A 16,232-nucleotide genomic window follows, 5' to 3' on the forward strand; every position below is an offset into this window, starting at 1 on the left:
TTTTTCCTATTCCCTTATCTTTATTCACAATATACCCTTCTAACATGTTGTTCTCCCTTTCTACCTGCTGAAACCAGACTCAGCTTAAATGCTGTCTTTTTCGGGAGCAGGCTAAGGTTCCCAGGCAGATAGAGTTCCTTTCTTGCTGGGTCTCAGGAATAACAAGATTCTGCCTTCACAGGTATTGGAATATATGATTTTGTGTACAAATCAAAACGTATGTTTTACATCGTTCTGTAACTTAGTCTTCAACTCATTCTGACCACATTGCATTTAGACTGAGTCAAATTATTTCACTTTATCATAGTGCCTGGAAATGGGCTAGTGGACTAGAGTCATCTCACTAATTTTCAGTGTGTGTATGTGGGGGGGGGGGAGAGAGAGAGAGAGAGAGAGAGAGAGAGAGAGAGAGAGAGAGAGAGAGATCCATTCCAAATCCCATCCATTCACTCAATAGGAGCTACGCTGAATCCATGTTCTTTACATAAAGTGGAAATGATACTTGGAAAGTACCATAGTCCGAAATCCAGCTGTATAATAAGAACCATATTGCTGATGTCAGCAGCTGGAAAGCCATAGCCTGTTGAAAGTTTTTGGGACTCTAGCATCCACTCACATTTATAGCAATTTTGCTTTTTGCCTTTGAAATGACACATCATCTTAGAGTTTCAAAGACAGCTTCCAGTGTGGGGTGGGAAGGGGAGCTGGGTTCATTTAATAGCTTATGGAGGAGTCTTGCCATAGAAGTAGTAGGCATCACCCAAAAAATAAGGAATAGTCACGTCAGAAAGTATAAATCCACACATTTCTTTAGAACTAAGATCTCCAGACAGTTCTCAGACACTGGAGGAAGTCCAAGTCTCTGGAGTCTGACACAATATAAGTGAAAGGGGGAAATTTGACCAGTCAAATAATGGCTAACTGGACTCAACAAAATATCTGGAAATTTTCAGGGAAAGTGCAAGCTATGGATCATCAGTCATGAAATGTAGGTATACATGTCTCACTGGGGTTCTCAAGAAAAGTTGTATGAAATATAGTACTTAATATCTCTGAGAGATTCTGTTCTGGAATCAGCTAAATGACATGAAAATTGTCATCTGTTATGGATGAGAATAATAACCTCATAAAGTAATTTTTATCCTGAATTCAGATCCCGTCTGCCTCTCCCTCTCCAATTTTCACATGCTGTAATGGGATAAATGATGTTTTCAATCAGGGAGGGATGGGAAAAATTAAGAAGCTTTAGGAAAAGTATATCCTGAATTTCCAAAAAGCTGTCTAGGTCAGTTCAGAGTCTAGTCAGAAAGTGCATTCATCCCGCCTGGATATTTCCACTGACAGCGGAAGCAAGACAGGGACAGCTGAGGATGATTACACTTGTGACCCTTTCCCAGGGAGATCCTAATGTTGAAGGTACTTGGAGGCTCACAGCTTGTTACCATTCTGCCTTTATTTCTCTGGGTAAGCAGTCATGCTGAATGAATTTGTGATTCACTTAATAAACACTTGAGGGAATGATTTCTTGCTTCCCTGGACCATGTTTTTAAATCTGGTCTACACCACCCTTCAAAATATGAAAGAAAGAAAAAAAAGCCTTAATAAACCAAATGACTGTTTTTCTCAACATGGGTGAAGAATGTTTTCATTCTGTATGTGTTATGGAAAAGCATTAGCCCTGGTAGGGTGTGCACTGAATGAGATGTCAGCCCTACCTGCCATGGGGTGGTTTACAGAGAGAATTACTACATTTCAAATGGTTTGACAAGTGTAATAAAGTATAGAGATGAAAGGTCATATTATTCTATATTCGGTGAGCCTATCAGACTTCATTGCATTACTTGACTAAATTCCTAAGAACACCGCTCTATAAGTAGAAAACCCCAATCTAACTCTCCAAAGAATGCTTGTTTACCTTAGATATGTGTTCTTTCTCTTTTGAAAGTTGTTACACAAAAATATGTTATAAAAATTGCATATAAATTACAAATAAAACAAAACAGAGAATATATGTTCTCTTTACACTGGAGCAGAACCATTTGCTTGGCTTGGTCAGCAGAGTCTCTACATTCACTAGGCTTTGGCTGACTTGATCCGGATGCTCCTCAAGTGAAATGTCCAGATGGCTCGAATAACCAAGTTCATCTGCAATTATCCAGTTGTTTTGCATGGAGAGACTTGGCCTTATGCATATTAGTTGTTACATTTTATCACATATTAGTTGTTACATTTTATGGATTTTTTAACATAAAATATAATTTTTGAGAGCACAGTTTTAGTTTTCATGGAAGGGCAGTATGCAAAGTTCTCTCAATGCTATGTGGAACACGGCTTAGTTGTGATCATTCTGGGGACTAAGCATATTGCATGCAAAATGCAGAAAGATTCAATTTCAGAGTTGCTGGCTTCATGGCACCATTATGTTACACATTTACACACTTGTGAACATCATCAGTCCTAGAGTCAACCAATTGTTCAAGCACTGTCAAATAGCCAAAGATACTTCACTACAGGGGGTAGCACCTGAGATTTCTGCTACACATTCAATATACACATCACCTCCTTATTGCACTTAGAAAAACGGGAAGAAAAATTAGAATGTTCTAACACCATTTTCATCCCCTTGTGGATAATGTTTTGCTCACCGTGTTTGCAGTAAGATGTCTATGGACATGGCCTTCCTGTGCAGGGAATTGTGTGGACTTGTTTCCTAGATGCAGGTGTCCATGCTGAGAAAGAATAAAGTACAACACGTATGTTTTGTGTAGCCATATAAGCTTTATTTAAACAATCTCAGTGAGGTGTTTTTAATTGAGCAACTATGAAGTGTTTTACACTTTGCCATTCAAATAGGTTTTGTTTTTGAAAGATGCATAGTCCATCTCCTAGGACTTACACTTCAGGCTTTACTATCTCCCATCTACAATACTGAGAGTTCTTTCATTTTATTTCCTTCTAACCAGGATCATGTTCCCCCTATTCTAGCCTTCTATGGTTTTCCCTTTTGCCTCCCTGCTGGCCTAGCTTGTGCAGGGGAATGATCCTACAGAGTTTATTGTTCTTGTGGTAGTGGTAGTGGTGGTTGCTGGTGGTTGCTGGTGGTGCTGGGTATAGAACCTACAGTGCCACACATGCTAAGAACGTGTTCCATTGCTGAGCTATGCCTCCAACCCTTTCTCCCACAGTAGCTCTTGTAGTGGAAATAGTTTGCTTTTCCTTCCTAGCAGCCATTCCTGCCTCTCCATTTACATTGCAGGCGTGACGCCTCCTGACTCTCCGTCTACATGGAAACAGGCCTGGCCAACTAGAGCATTCCATCCATGGCCACAGTGACTAACTCAGAGCTGGAAGTGTGAGCCAGTTAGGCCCATGAAACTCCACTCCAGGATTCTCAGAAAACTCTTGGGGATCTCTGTGGCCTGTGGTTGATCAGCTGAGAGGATGTCTCAGAATCAATCTTGCCATCTCAAAGGGACAGTCAGCCTGGCAATGAAACCAGTCAGAGGAATACAGAACAAATTATTTAGAGAGAACCTATAGTCAGGCCCTTGGATGATCCTTGAAATCCAGAGGCTCCTGAAACTAGACCTTTGTGCCACACGAATTTGGCCTGGGTCTCTTTCCCTTACGATGAAGAGTCCTCGTTGATACAAGTAGCGGTGCCATTTATTAGGAACTCCTGGTGCACCACTAGGAAAAGGGCTTTAATAGATACCATCTCATTTAATCCACACAGAAGTCCTGTATTTGTTATCACTGTATAAATGAGCAAACACAGAGGTAAACTAACCCTGAGGTCATACACCTGCTGAGTAACACCAAAGCCTCTGAAATGGTCTATGAATAAGGTTGAATTTCACAACATCACCTCAAAGAAATACAACCTATCCTCTATCTCAGGGCTCTGCATCTATGAATTCAATTGGCTATGGATCAAAAGTATTCAGAAACAAAAATTCCTTTTGTTCTAAACACGCACTGAATGGCATGTGTACTAGACTTTTATCCTGGTCATTATTCCCTAAATAATACAGTATAACAACTAGCTACAGAGCATTTACATTGTCTTGGTGTTCTAAGTAATATAGCAATGGTTTAAGGTGTTCAGGAGCATGTGTGTGGTTTATATGTAGATACTATAACATTTTGTACAAGAGACATGAACATCTACAGATTTTGGTATCCATGGGGGTTTCTGGGACAAATTCCCCACAAATACCAAGGAACAGCTGCATTCACACTGGAAGCCTGCCACTAGCTTATCACTGAGGCACTGAAAGCATCAATTTAGGAGTCCTGGAGATTTGGAATCTTTATCAAGTCATCCTTGGCTGAGCTGACCATAGATGAAATAAAAAAAAAAAATCAAAACCAGATAGACTTTTGCTCCCTAAGCCAGGGATCAGTTAGATTCTTGTGTTCTCCACAGGGGACAAGGGTGAGGACAGAGCAATCCAAGGCTTTCTTGTAAAGGCAGCATGTACATCAGCCTATGTATACTATGTAATTCCTTAACTTACAGAAGAATTAAGGTGTCACCTGAAAAGGGTCCTGAGATAGGCCCCCATGGGGTTAAATGGCTGGTGGAAGGAGGAGGCAGAGGCTCACCCCACAGACCGCTCCAGCCAGCATCTGTGGTTTGCAGTTGATTTGTCATGGTCTGGCCCAGGGCGAGGTGAGGTCATTGTGGTAAAGGTAGAAAAAAAAAATCGATCCCAGCATGTTCACTGTGCCAGTCCTAGGCCTGTTTGCTCTCCACTCTTTTCCTCCACCTCCCCCTGTCCTGTCCTGCTCTGCCTCACAGGGGGCCTCCCCTGCAGGTGCCTCTTCCAGGCCACTATGTGAGAGGGCTTCTGCCTGGCATGACAGGCATTGGTGACAAACACTGGCAGTGAACAACGAGCGTAAGAGAGGCTGTTTCTCCCCTTTGTCCTCTGTGTCGCACTCATTCTCCAGCAGCAGCTGGGTCTCCTCCCTGGCTGCAGGTCCTATAAGATAGGCTCACAGTGGCTCCACTCCTGCCTCCCCATCCCAGCTCCTAGACGTCTACACACACTGCCTTTCTCTTTCCAGCCGAGGAGTCATAGAAACTTCTTGTTGGTGCTAATTCTGGGCCATTGCATTGTCCTCTCTGTGTCTCAGATCCTTTATCAACCAACTCCCTGTTGTACGTGCTTAAAAGTCTTTCCTATTCTCCCAGTTAGCCTAAAAGTCCAATATGCAACCTCATCTACAGGCAGCAACCCCATTTTTGAGTACACTTAAAATTAAGTTGATTGGTTTGGACTCTTTCCCTCCTAACCCATCCATTCATATCTGCTGCTTTCACAGGACAGTTCAGTGGAATCAAAGATCCTTTTTCTCAGCTTTATTTTAATGGGCTGGTCCTCTTGCCTTCCTACTTATTCCTTGGCAGGCTGGCCTAAGCTAAGCAATAGTAGTCTTTCCTGAAAACCTTTCCGTCTTCTCAGTAATCATAATAAGTATCTGATTTTGTGTGGGCAGGCCAGAGAAAGCATACTTCCCTTTTCATTGAAGGCTAGGCATCTCTTTATGACTTGTTGCTGCAATTGCTGTTTCTTTTTTCTTTCTTTTTCTTTTTTAATTGAAAAGGCAAGTCTGATTTACAATGAAAACAGTAGATGTGGTTAATGGACTTAGCATATGAATTCCCATTTAATGCAGCAAACTTCAGGAGTAAGTTTTCATCTGAGTGGAGGTGATTCACAGTATTCTAACACCAAGGTCTTAAAAAAAATCTATCATTAGGTTTAAGAAGATTTAAGCTACTTCTTCAAAGTAAAGTCAAATCTCTGTTTGTGCCTGAGAGTTAGGAAATTCATTTTTAGCCTTAGCCTTACACATCGGCCCACCCTTGTGTCCAAAACTCCACATTTCCTATCCAAATCTTTCTGGTTGGTTTGTCTGAACATTCCCTGCCAGATGATTCTGCATGGGTAAGTAGGGTCCCGGGCACAGCTGACTGGAGCTGACTGAGCCAACGGGGCTGCTTGGTGGAGTGTTTTGTTGGCTGTAGCCTCTGCAACTGGAGCTGGCCAGAGTGGGAGAACTTTGGGAGTATCCACAGGAAGTGGATATTTCCTGACCAGCTCATCTCTTGCTGACTGTCCAGCATTTTCTTGTCTACAACTAAAATGTTTTGCCTTGTATGTTCCTGTCCAAGGCCTCCTGAGACAGTGGGGACGGTGTTGTGGTTTTTATTTGTTTGTTTGTTTGTTTGTTTGTTTCAACTTGTGCCAAATGTGTCAGGAGCCGAGTACGTAATGCATAGAGATGTTGGCTCCAGTCTTTCAGGGATGTGGCCTTTGGTTTCTGACCCAGGCTGCTCCACAGGAACCACATGTCTCTGACCCCAACCCTTTAAGAAATTTGGCTTGGTGCTTCTCTAGAAATAAGAAGACTCTGAGGGGACAGGCCTGGTACACTTTCCCTTTCCTGGAACCTAAGTAAGAATGAAAACAAGTGAGGGCCATCCAGATGAGATGTCCAAGGAGAAGATTGCTATGGTTGGAATGTGCCCCGTCCCTCAAATCCATGTGTCAGAAACTTAATCTGCAATGCTGCAGCATTGAGCAGTTGTACCTTTCAGAGGTTCAGGCCATGGTGCTCAGGGAGTGGGTTAGTTGTAGAAAAAGTCAACAGTGCTCATGAACCCATAATGTCTTGCACCAGGCTATGATGCAGGAAGCAGGCCATCACCAGATACAGCCCCTCCATCTTGGACTTAGCCTCCAGAACTCTGAGCCAAATGGACTTCTATTATTCAATTAGTCACCCAATTGTGCTATTCTGAAATAGCTAGAGAAAACAGACTAAGAAGGTGACTGAGATGAAGCACCTTTCGGTCTCTTCCTTAGTACCTGGCACTGGCTCCCACTTCACTTCAGACTGTCCTGTAGGCAGGGCCACCATATATGGCCAAGCAGGTTGTGCACTGCCCATCTCCAGGAAGCTGCCTTCTCATGAAGTCTGATGTAACGCAGGGTGCAACCCACCCAGTGGTGCACGGTGGCTTTGTTGGGGATTGAGGCTTTTCTGACTTCCCTTGCTCTATGGAGACTCCCTGTGCAATCTTTTTCCTGCCTTAAGAAAGAGGGAGTGACCCCTACCTCAGAAAGCTTTCCTAAGACTGAATGAATTGACATCAAAAAGAGACTTACATTATTTAGGGGGAAAAGCCTTCTCTAGGGACACTGTAACATTATTTTAAAGTTGACACTAATAACATTACTTTCTAGGAATAAAAAATTTACTCACATGAGCTAAACTGACTTCATCCATGTACTGGGATGACCACGGATATATTAGCAAGGGCTAGTGGGCCCCAGGATCCCCAACAAAAGGGACTAACCTCAAACAACCATGCGGCGGACAATTAGAGATTGTAAGTGGCCTTCACCAGAAATAATCAGAGAAGCTTTCGGAGTCAGTGATGGAGGCAGAGAGGTTTTGTTTTGTTTTCCAGGAGAAGTTAACTGGATTGGTCTTGAAGAGAAGGGTCTGAGAGCTCAGAGGCAGCCAGGCTGGACGTGAGAGACTGCACAGGCAACAAAGGAAAGTCAAGGATGTTGGCGGGATGGTAGGATAAACAGTTGATTGGAATGAAGACTGTGCACTTGAGGAGTGAGAGATAGTGGGCTGGCCTGGGTGGAATCACCACAGACCACAGACCACAGAGGGCTAAGGAAGCACCGGTCTGGTGCTCAGAACCCTGGAATGTAAGTTTTCCACGGCCATCAGACCAAGTATGTGGGGAAAGCCTGCCCTTTCACGCAGGTCACAACCTTAGAGGATCTCAAAAACTTTTTTTTCCCCCTCCCCTGTATGGTCTGGTGCTTCTCTTGATATATAGTTTCCCGTATGGGGACACACACTGCTTTGCTGAATAAATAGTCCTTTCCTCCAAGGGTGTTCAGACTGGAACACCTTGTTTTTTAAAAAAAATGTTTTTTTTAAAAAAATGTGTTTGTATCCCAGCAGAGAAAACAAATAGCCCATCTGAAAACTGGCCTCCTTCAAGCTGGAAACCAAAGCAAGTTGCTGCCAAGGGAAGTATTTGCCACTGATAATTCATACTGACACCAAAGTTTATTTTTTTAAGGCTTAAGTCCTGGAACTCTTTTCAAGTGGTAGAGAACATTTAGTCAGGTTGTAGAACTCCCTGAGAAGGTGGCAGCACCTGACTGGGGACAGGCCACTGCCACAACAGTAGCCATTAGGTGTGGATGGCATCATGACCTGTGTGTCATGGAGAGGGCCAGAAACGATACTAACAAGACCTTCCCTCTTTAGATGTAATTTAACATCTGCCTTTCCTCTTCCACTTGAGCTTTCTCTTTGAATCTCATTCCGATCTCAGTATATCAAAATGCTTCTTCTAGACAAATACAGATACACCTAGTAATAGATCTTTTCCCAAAATACAAAGAAACTAAGATTTTCTCCATCTCATGAATCCAGAAAGGGAGGAATGGGAAATACCAAGATAGAGAAACCTCTCTATGGTGGTTTCCGGGAACCAGGATGGTCATGCTACACAGATGACAATGGTTCCCAGAGGGTTCTGGCTGGAAGAGAGGGAAGCACATCAGGAGACAAGGAGGTGGGAGTGACGGAAAGGGATGGAGTCTGATGAATGATTACTGTCTTCCAGTAGATACAACATTTAATTGGAACATTTTGAAAAGGGGAATGACATAGGAAAACCAGTGTTTGAGAAAATTTATTCCCAGAGAATTGGGGAAATCCAGGCCATGACTTCAAAAGCTGAAGAGATTTGGAAGCCAGGGATGAACCAAGGATCCCAATCCAGCACCTCACCTCACAGGCCAGTCTGAGAGCTCATAACATCTAAAGGTCTCATAGAACTTTACAGCTACAGCCACCATAGTGAAGATCTGTGTCTTCCTGCCAGTCAGATCTTGAGATTGCTTTGTCCAGTGTAAGCAATGGGATTCATGTGATAAAAGCAAGACTTCTTTTTACAATACTTCATGTCTCCCCACAAAACTCACCCTCCTCATTTTCCTGATGTCATTTCCTGAAATCTAAAAAGAAGGGAAAATTATATAACTGTCTGAAGCATCACAGAACACAAAACAATAAATAAGCTATGTAAATTGTGAAACATGAGTCATGATTCTCTTTGTTCTGTATCTTTATGACTACATTTTAAAAATTACATATTTTCCCCTTATAATAGAAATCTAAAATAAAAATCCACCATCAACAATAACAACAAAACCCCCAAACCTCTGAGTGCCCTCTCATAAAGAAACCTATTTTATTACATCAGATTACATCTAGGCAGCTGCTATTAAAATAATAGTCAACATTTTTTGAGAGTCTATTGTGTGTCAGGCACTCAAAACCACCTACTTCTATCCGAATTTTAGAGGCAAGGGAACCAAAAACAGACGTTAAATGGTTTATCCATGGCTGACCAGTTACTAATTGTCAGACAGGAGACTTGAACTTAGGGGTATAAAGTTCATGCCCTTGTTCTTTAAATATAGCATCTCTCCAGTCTCCACTGAGAATGAGATTCTCAAGACCTGTGACTCTTGTGGATGAAATTCTTTTTTTTTTTTTTTTTGCACTGGGGATTGAACCAGAGCCACTTAACCCCTGAGCCACATCCCCAGCCCTTTTAAAGATATTTTATTTAGAGACAGGATCTTGTTGAGTTGCATAGGGCTGCACTAAGTTGCTGAGGCTGACTTTGAACTTGCAATCTGTCTGCCTCAGCCTCCTAAGCTGCTGGGATTACAGGTGTGCACCACCACACCTGGCATTCTCCTGGATGATATTCTTGTGTGCCAAATGAAAATGTCCTACTATAGGTCTCTGGATGTTACAAGGCCCTTTTCCTCTTCTGTTCACATCCTGATCTTTGAGGAATAAATCTTCAAGTTCCTAGACACAACCTATAACCCACTCTTGATAAGTAGAGACAGATATTAAAATATAAAATAGTAACAGGGATGAGGGAAGCTAGAAAAAGTATTTGTGCTCATATTGACTCAGTATAAAAATCTATCTTCAAGACTAATTTGGAGGCACGAAGAGTTAAACTGAAACTTGAGTTGAAATATGGATGACTAAATGGGCTGAAGGGAGTCTTGAAATTAAGTATTTAAAAATCTCATTAGAGAAGAGTTCTTCTGAGCCTTCTAGTACTGAAGAGTGCATTTTTAAGTGCTCTCTTCTCACTAAAGATAAGCGTGTTCTAGGGATAAACATTTTGTTTAAAGCAGACCTGGGCTTAATGATGGAGACACAGTGACAAAAAGACAAAGTCATGTCATTTAGGGGATTACAGATTGGTTTTAGAGAAGTGAATGCAAACATATAAAAGGTCAGTGTCAAGGTTTGTTGAGAATAAATATTTTTCATTAACCTATAAAATATAATGATTTTGCAGAGATAGCAAAATATTCAGTAAAACTATCAATACCCATTCATATAAAAAAGAAGAAATACCTCTTAACAGGAATGAAAAGAAACTTCTTTTGTTTGATAAAGTGTTTCCACCAAACTCATCAAAAATCATACTTAGTTTTGAAATTTTATAAATAACTTTTAGTTTAGAAATAAGAAAAGAATGCCTACTACCATATCTGCTACTCAACATTGACCTGGCAGCCTTAACAAACATCAGAGAATAAGAAAAGAAGTTCATTAGATTAATGAAAGGAAGAGATAAACTGTCATTCTTTGTAGCCAATTTAGTTATTTGAATCAAACAGTTGAATCCATGGGCAAACTTCTGTAAATAATGAACAGGGTTTAACAAGATAACTATTCAAAATCAGCAAGAAAAAAATTAATATTAACATTTGGCAACTGTATTATCACTTTGTGCATTTCAAAGCACTCAGACATTTTCTCATTTACAAAAGCTCACAAAAATCCTATGAGTTCGATCTATCATCATCATCATTATCATCAGCAGCAGCTGCACGGTTCCCATTTGACAAATGTGTAACCGAGTCAGAGAAATTGCCTTTTTTTTCCTTTTTTAGAAACTGAAGTATAATTAACACATGGTAATATTCACATTTTTTAGTATTACCCTTCCATAAATTTTGACCAATTTATAGGAAGAACCACTTCAAGATATAGTACTGTTATTTATGCCAAGAAACATAAAAAAGGTCCTCTGATGCTTCCTGTAGTCACCCTTTATCCTCCCCACGTTTCAACTCCATCTCACTACTGAACTACAATCCCAGTCCCTCCAGTGGGTCTCTTCTCAGTCCTACAGCTCTGCCTTTTAAAAACTTCAGCCTGCCTGTTAATGAAATCATACAGTACATAGGTTTTTGCATGACTTCTTTCACTTAGCCTAAACCATTTGAGATTCACCTCTGTTCTATCATGTAACAGTAGTTAGTTCCTTTTCATTGCTATCTTATTTATTCACATTGAATAAATACAAACAGTGTGAATAGTGTGGAAGCTACAATCTGTTCCACTATTCACCTATTGAAGGACACTTGATTATTTCCAGATTTGACGATTATGAAAAGCCAACAGATTTTTATGTGAACACCCATTTTCATTTCTTTGGGGTAAACATCAAATAGGTGATCACTGGGTCGAATGTTAATTGTGTTCTGTTCTTTATTAAAAAAAAATTGCCAATCTGTTTTCCAAATTAGCTGTACCATTTTGCATTCAACCAGCAATACAGAAGAGGTTCAATTGCTCAGCATCCTTGTTAACAATTGCTACTATCCGATTTTTAAACTTTAACCATTCTCATAGTTGTGTAGTACTGTCTCATTATGGTCTGAGTTTCTAATTCCCTAATGACTAAAGATGTTGAGTACCTTCAACAGATGGTGCTAGGAAAACTGGAAATCTATACATAGCAAAATAAAATTAAACTCCTATCTCTTACCCTGCACAAAACTATTGAAGAAGACCGTAGAAGATGGAAAAATCTCCCATGCTCCTGGATAGGCAGAATTAATATTTTCAAAATGGCCACACTGTGTGCTTATTTGCCATATATATCTTGTTTGGTAAAGAAAGAACAGATGATGGGAAAATATATGTTTAACTTTTTACACATTTTTAAAAAGTGGATTATTTTCCAATTAATGAATTGTAAGAGTCATTTATATATTATAGATACAAGCTCATTATGAGATATGTTGCATATATATTTCTCCCAGTCTCTGTGACTGTGGCTTGTATTTTCATTATAACTAAGGTGACTTTGGTAACACAGAAGCTTTTAATTTTGGTGATGCCCAATTTATTATTTTCCATTATAAATTTGGCTTCTGATGTTATTTTTGAAAAATCATTGCCTAAAATAAGTCACAAAGTTTTTCTCCTTAAGAGCTTATAACTGGTTCTTTCCTATCCACCAATGATGAATCAGCTGAAAGAAAAATTAAGAAAACTACCCCATTTACAATAGCCTCAAAAAAAACAACAACTTGGGACTCAATCTAACAAAAGAGGTAAAAGATCTCTACAATGAAAACTACAGAACACTAAAGAAAGAAATTGAAGAAGACCTTAGAAGATGGAAAAATCTCCCATGCTCCTGGATAGGCAGAATTAATATTTTCAAAATGGCCACACTACCAAAAGTGCTATACAGATTTAGTGCAATGCCTATTAAAATTCTGATGACATTCTTCATAGAAATAGAAAAAGCGTCACAAAATTCATTTGGAAAAATAAAAGATCCAGAATAGCCAAACAACCTTTAGCAAGAAAAGTGAAGCAGGAGGCATCATAATGCCATACCTTAAATTATTCTATGGAGCTGTAGTAACAAAAACAGCATGGTATTGGCACCAAAACAGACATGAAGACCAATGGGACAGAGTAGAAAACACAGAAACAAACCCACATAAATACAGTTATCTCACATTAGACAAAGATGCCAAAAACACACGTTGGAGGAAAGATAGCCTCTTCAACAAATGGTGCTAGGAAAACTGGAAATCCATACATAGCAAAATAAAATTAAACTCCTATCTCTTACCCTGCACAAAACTTAACTCAAATTAGATCAGGAACCTAGGCATTAGACCAGAGACCTTGTGTCTACTACAAGAAAATGTAGGCCCAACTCTTCATCATGTTGGCTTAGGCCATGACTTCCCTAACAGGACTCCTAAAGCAGAAGAAGTAAAATCAAGAATCAATAAATTGGATGGTATCAATCTAAACAGCTTCTTCACAGCAAAGGAAACAATCAGGAGTGTGAAGAGAGAGCCTACAGAATGGGAGAAAATCTTTGCCACCTGCACTTTGGATAGGGCATTAATCTCCAGAATATATAAAAAACTAAAAAATCTTAACACCAAAATAATAATATTAACAAAAACAATAATAATCAATCAATAAATGGGCAAAGGAATTAAACACCCACTTCACAGAAGAAAAAATACAAATGGTCAATAAATATATGAAAAATGTTCAACATCTCTAGTAATTAGATAAATGCAAATTAAAATTACACTGAGATTTAATCTCACTCCAGTCAGAATGGCAGTTATCAAGAATACAAGTAAAAATAAATGTTGGCAAGGATGTGGGGTGGAAAGCACACTCATACATTGCAAGGGGGACTGTAAATTATTGCAACCACCTGGAAAACAGTGTGGAGATTCCTCAAAATCTTGGAATGGACCCAGATATTTGACCCAGATATCACACTACTGAGTATATACCCAAATGGCTTAAAATCAATACAGCTTAGTGATGCAGCCACATCAATGTTTAAAGCAGCTCAATTCACAATAGTTATGGTATGGAACAAACCTAGGTGCTCTTCAACAGATGAATGGATAAAGAAAATATGGTATTTATACAAGATGGAGTATGACTTAGCCATTAAAAAGAATGACTGTGACTTTTGCCAGTAAATGGATGGATCAGGAGACTATCATGCTAAGTGAAATAAGCTAATGCCTATAAACCAAAGGCTGAATATTTTATCTGATCTGTGGATGCTAACACACAACAAGAAGGGTGGGGAGGGAAGAATAGAAGTTCAGTGGATTAGACAAAGGGGAAGGAGGGGACATGGGAGTAAGAAAGACAGTAGAATGAATTGGACAGAACTTTTCTATGTTCAGATATGAATTGACCACAGTGAATCTCCATATCATGTCCACCCCCAAGAATGGAATCCCAATTAGAATAAGTTATACTCCATGTTGTATCATATGTGAAAATACACTCTAATATCATATATATCTAAAAAGAACAAATAAAAAATAAAATATAAAAAAATTTTAAAAAGAACTTATAGCTGGTTCCTGATGAAATTAGTCCTAAAAAATCAGATTCTCTCTGCCTTTGCCCATTATTTTATTTCACCACATTATAGCCCCACAAGGTAAGTTTCATGATCAAGGAATAGAAAGGATAATTACAATGTAATCTAGGCATGGCTGTCATATCTATCTACCTATTTATTTATTCATTCATTCATTATAATCAGTTATACATGAGAGCAGAATGCTTTTCGATTGATTGCATACAAACGGAGCAAAATTTTTCACTTCTCTGGTTGACCCTACAAAGTAGGGTCATACCATTTGGGCAATCATACATGTACCTAGAGTAATGATGATTGTCTCATTCCACCATCTTTCCTACCTGCATTCCCCCTGCTGCCCTCCCCTTTGCCTAATCCAAATTTCCTCCACTCATCCCATGCACCACCATCCCCATTACAGATTAGCATTCACTTATCAGAGAAAACATTCGGCCTTTGCTTTTTTGGGGATCAGCTTATCTCGCTTAGCATGATCCTCTCTAACTCCATCCATTCACCTGTAAATGCCATAATTTTATTTTCTTTTAATGCTGAGTAGTATTCCATTGTTATATACCACAGTTTCTTTATCCATTCATCTATTGAAGGGTATCTAGGTTGGTTCCACAGTTTGGCTGTTGTGAATTGTGCTGCTATGAACATTGATGTGGCTGCATCACTGTAGTATGCTCTTTTTAAATCCTTTGGGTATAGACCAAGGAGTGGGATAGCTGGATCAAATGGTAGTAACATTCTAAGTTTTCTAAGGAATCTCCATACTGCTTTCCAGATTGACTGCACCCAATTTTCAGTCCCACCAGCAATGTATGAGTGTGCATTTTCCCCCACATCCTAGCCAACACTTATTGTTATCTGTCTTCATAATAGCTGCCATTCTGACTGGAGTGAGATGGTATCTTAGAGTACTTTTAATGTTCATTTCTCCAATTGCTAGAGATAATGAACATTTTTTTTTCATATATTTGTTGATTGATTAAATATTCTCTTCTGAGAAGTATCTGTTCATGTCCTTGGCCCATTTATTGATTGGGTTATTTGTTTTTTTGCTGTTTAGATTTTGAGTTCTTTATATACCCTAGAAATTAGATTATCTGATGTGTGAGGGGTAAAAATTTGCTCCCAAGAAGTAGGCTCTCTATTCACCTCACAGATTATTTCTTTTGTGAGAAGAAACTTTTTAGTTTGAGTCCACCCCATTTATTGATTCTTGGTTTTAATTCTTGCACTATAGGAGTCTTATAAAGAAAGTTGGGGCCTAATCCCACATGATGGAGATAGGGGCCTACTTTTTCTTCTATTCACAGTGTCTCTGGTTGTGTTCCTAAGTCTTTGATCCATTTTAAGTTGAGTTTTGTGCATGGTGAGAGATAGGGGTTTAATTTCATTTTGTTGCATATGTATTTCCAGTTTTCCCAGTACTCTTCAACCATTTGTTGAAGAGGCTGTCTTTTCTCCAATGCATGCTTTTGGCACCTTTGTCTAATACAAGATAATTGTAATTTTGTGGGTTAGACTCCATCCTCTATTCTGTACCATTGGTCTACTGGCCTGTTTTGGTGCCAATACCATGCTGTTTTTGTTACTATTTCTCTGTAGTATAGTTTAAGTACTGGTACAGTGATGCCACCTGCTTCACTCTTCCTGCTAAGGATCGATTTAGCTATTCTGGGTCTCTTATTTTTCCAGATGAATTTCATGATTGCTTTTTCTATTTCTATGAGGAATGCCATTGGGATTTTGATTGATATTGCATTAAATCTGTATAGTGCTTTTGGAAGCATGGTCATTTTGATAGTATTAATTCTGCCTATCCAAGAGCAAGGTAGATCTTTCCATCTTCTAAGGTCTTCTTTGATTTCTTTCTTTAGGGTTGTATAGTTTTCACTGTATAGATCTT

Source organism: Spermophilus citellus (genome assembly GCF_964194105.1).
Source record: "Spermophilus citellus genome assembly, chromosome: 15".
NCBI lineage: Eukaryota > Metazoa > Chordata > Mammalia > Rodentia > Sciuridae > Spermophilus > Spermophilus citellus.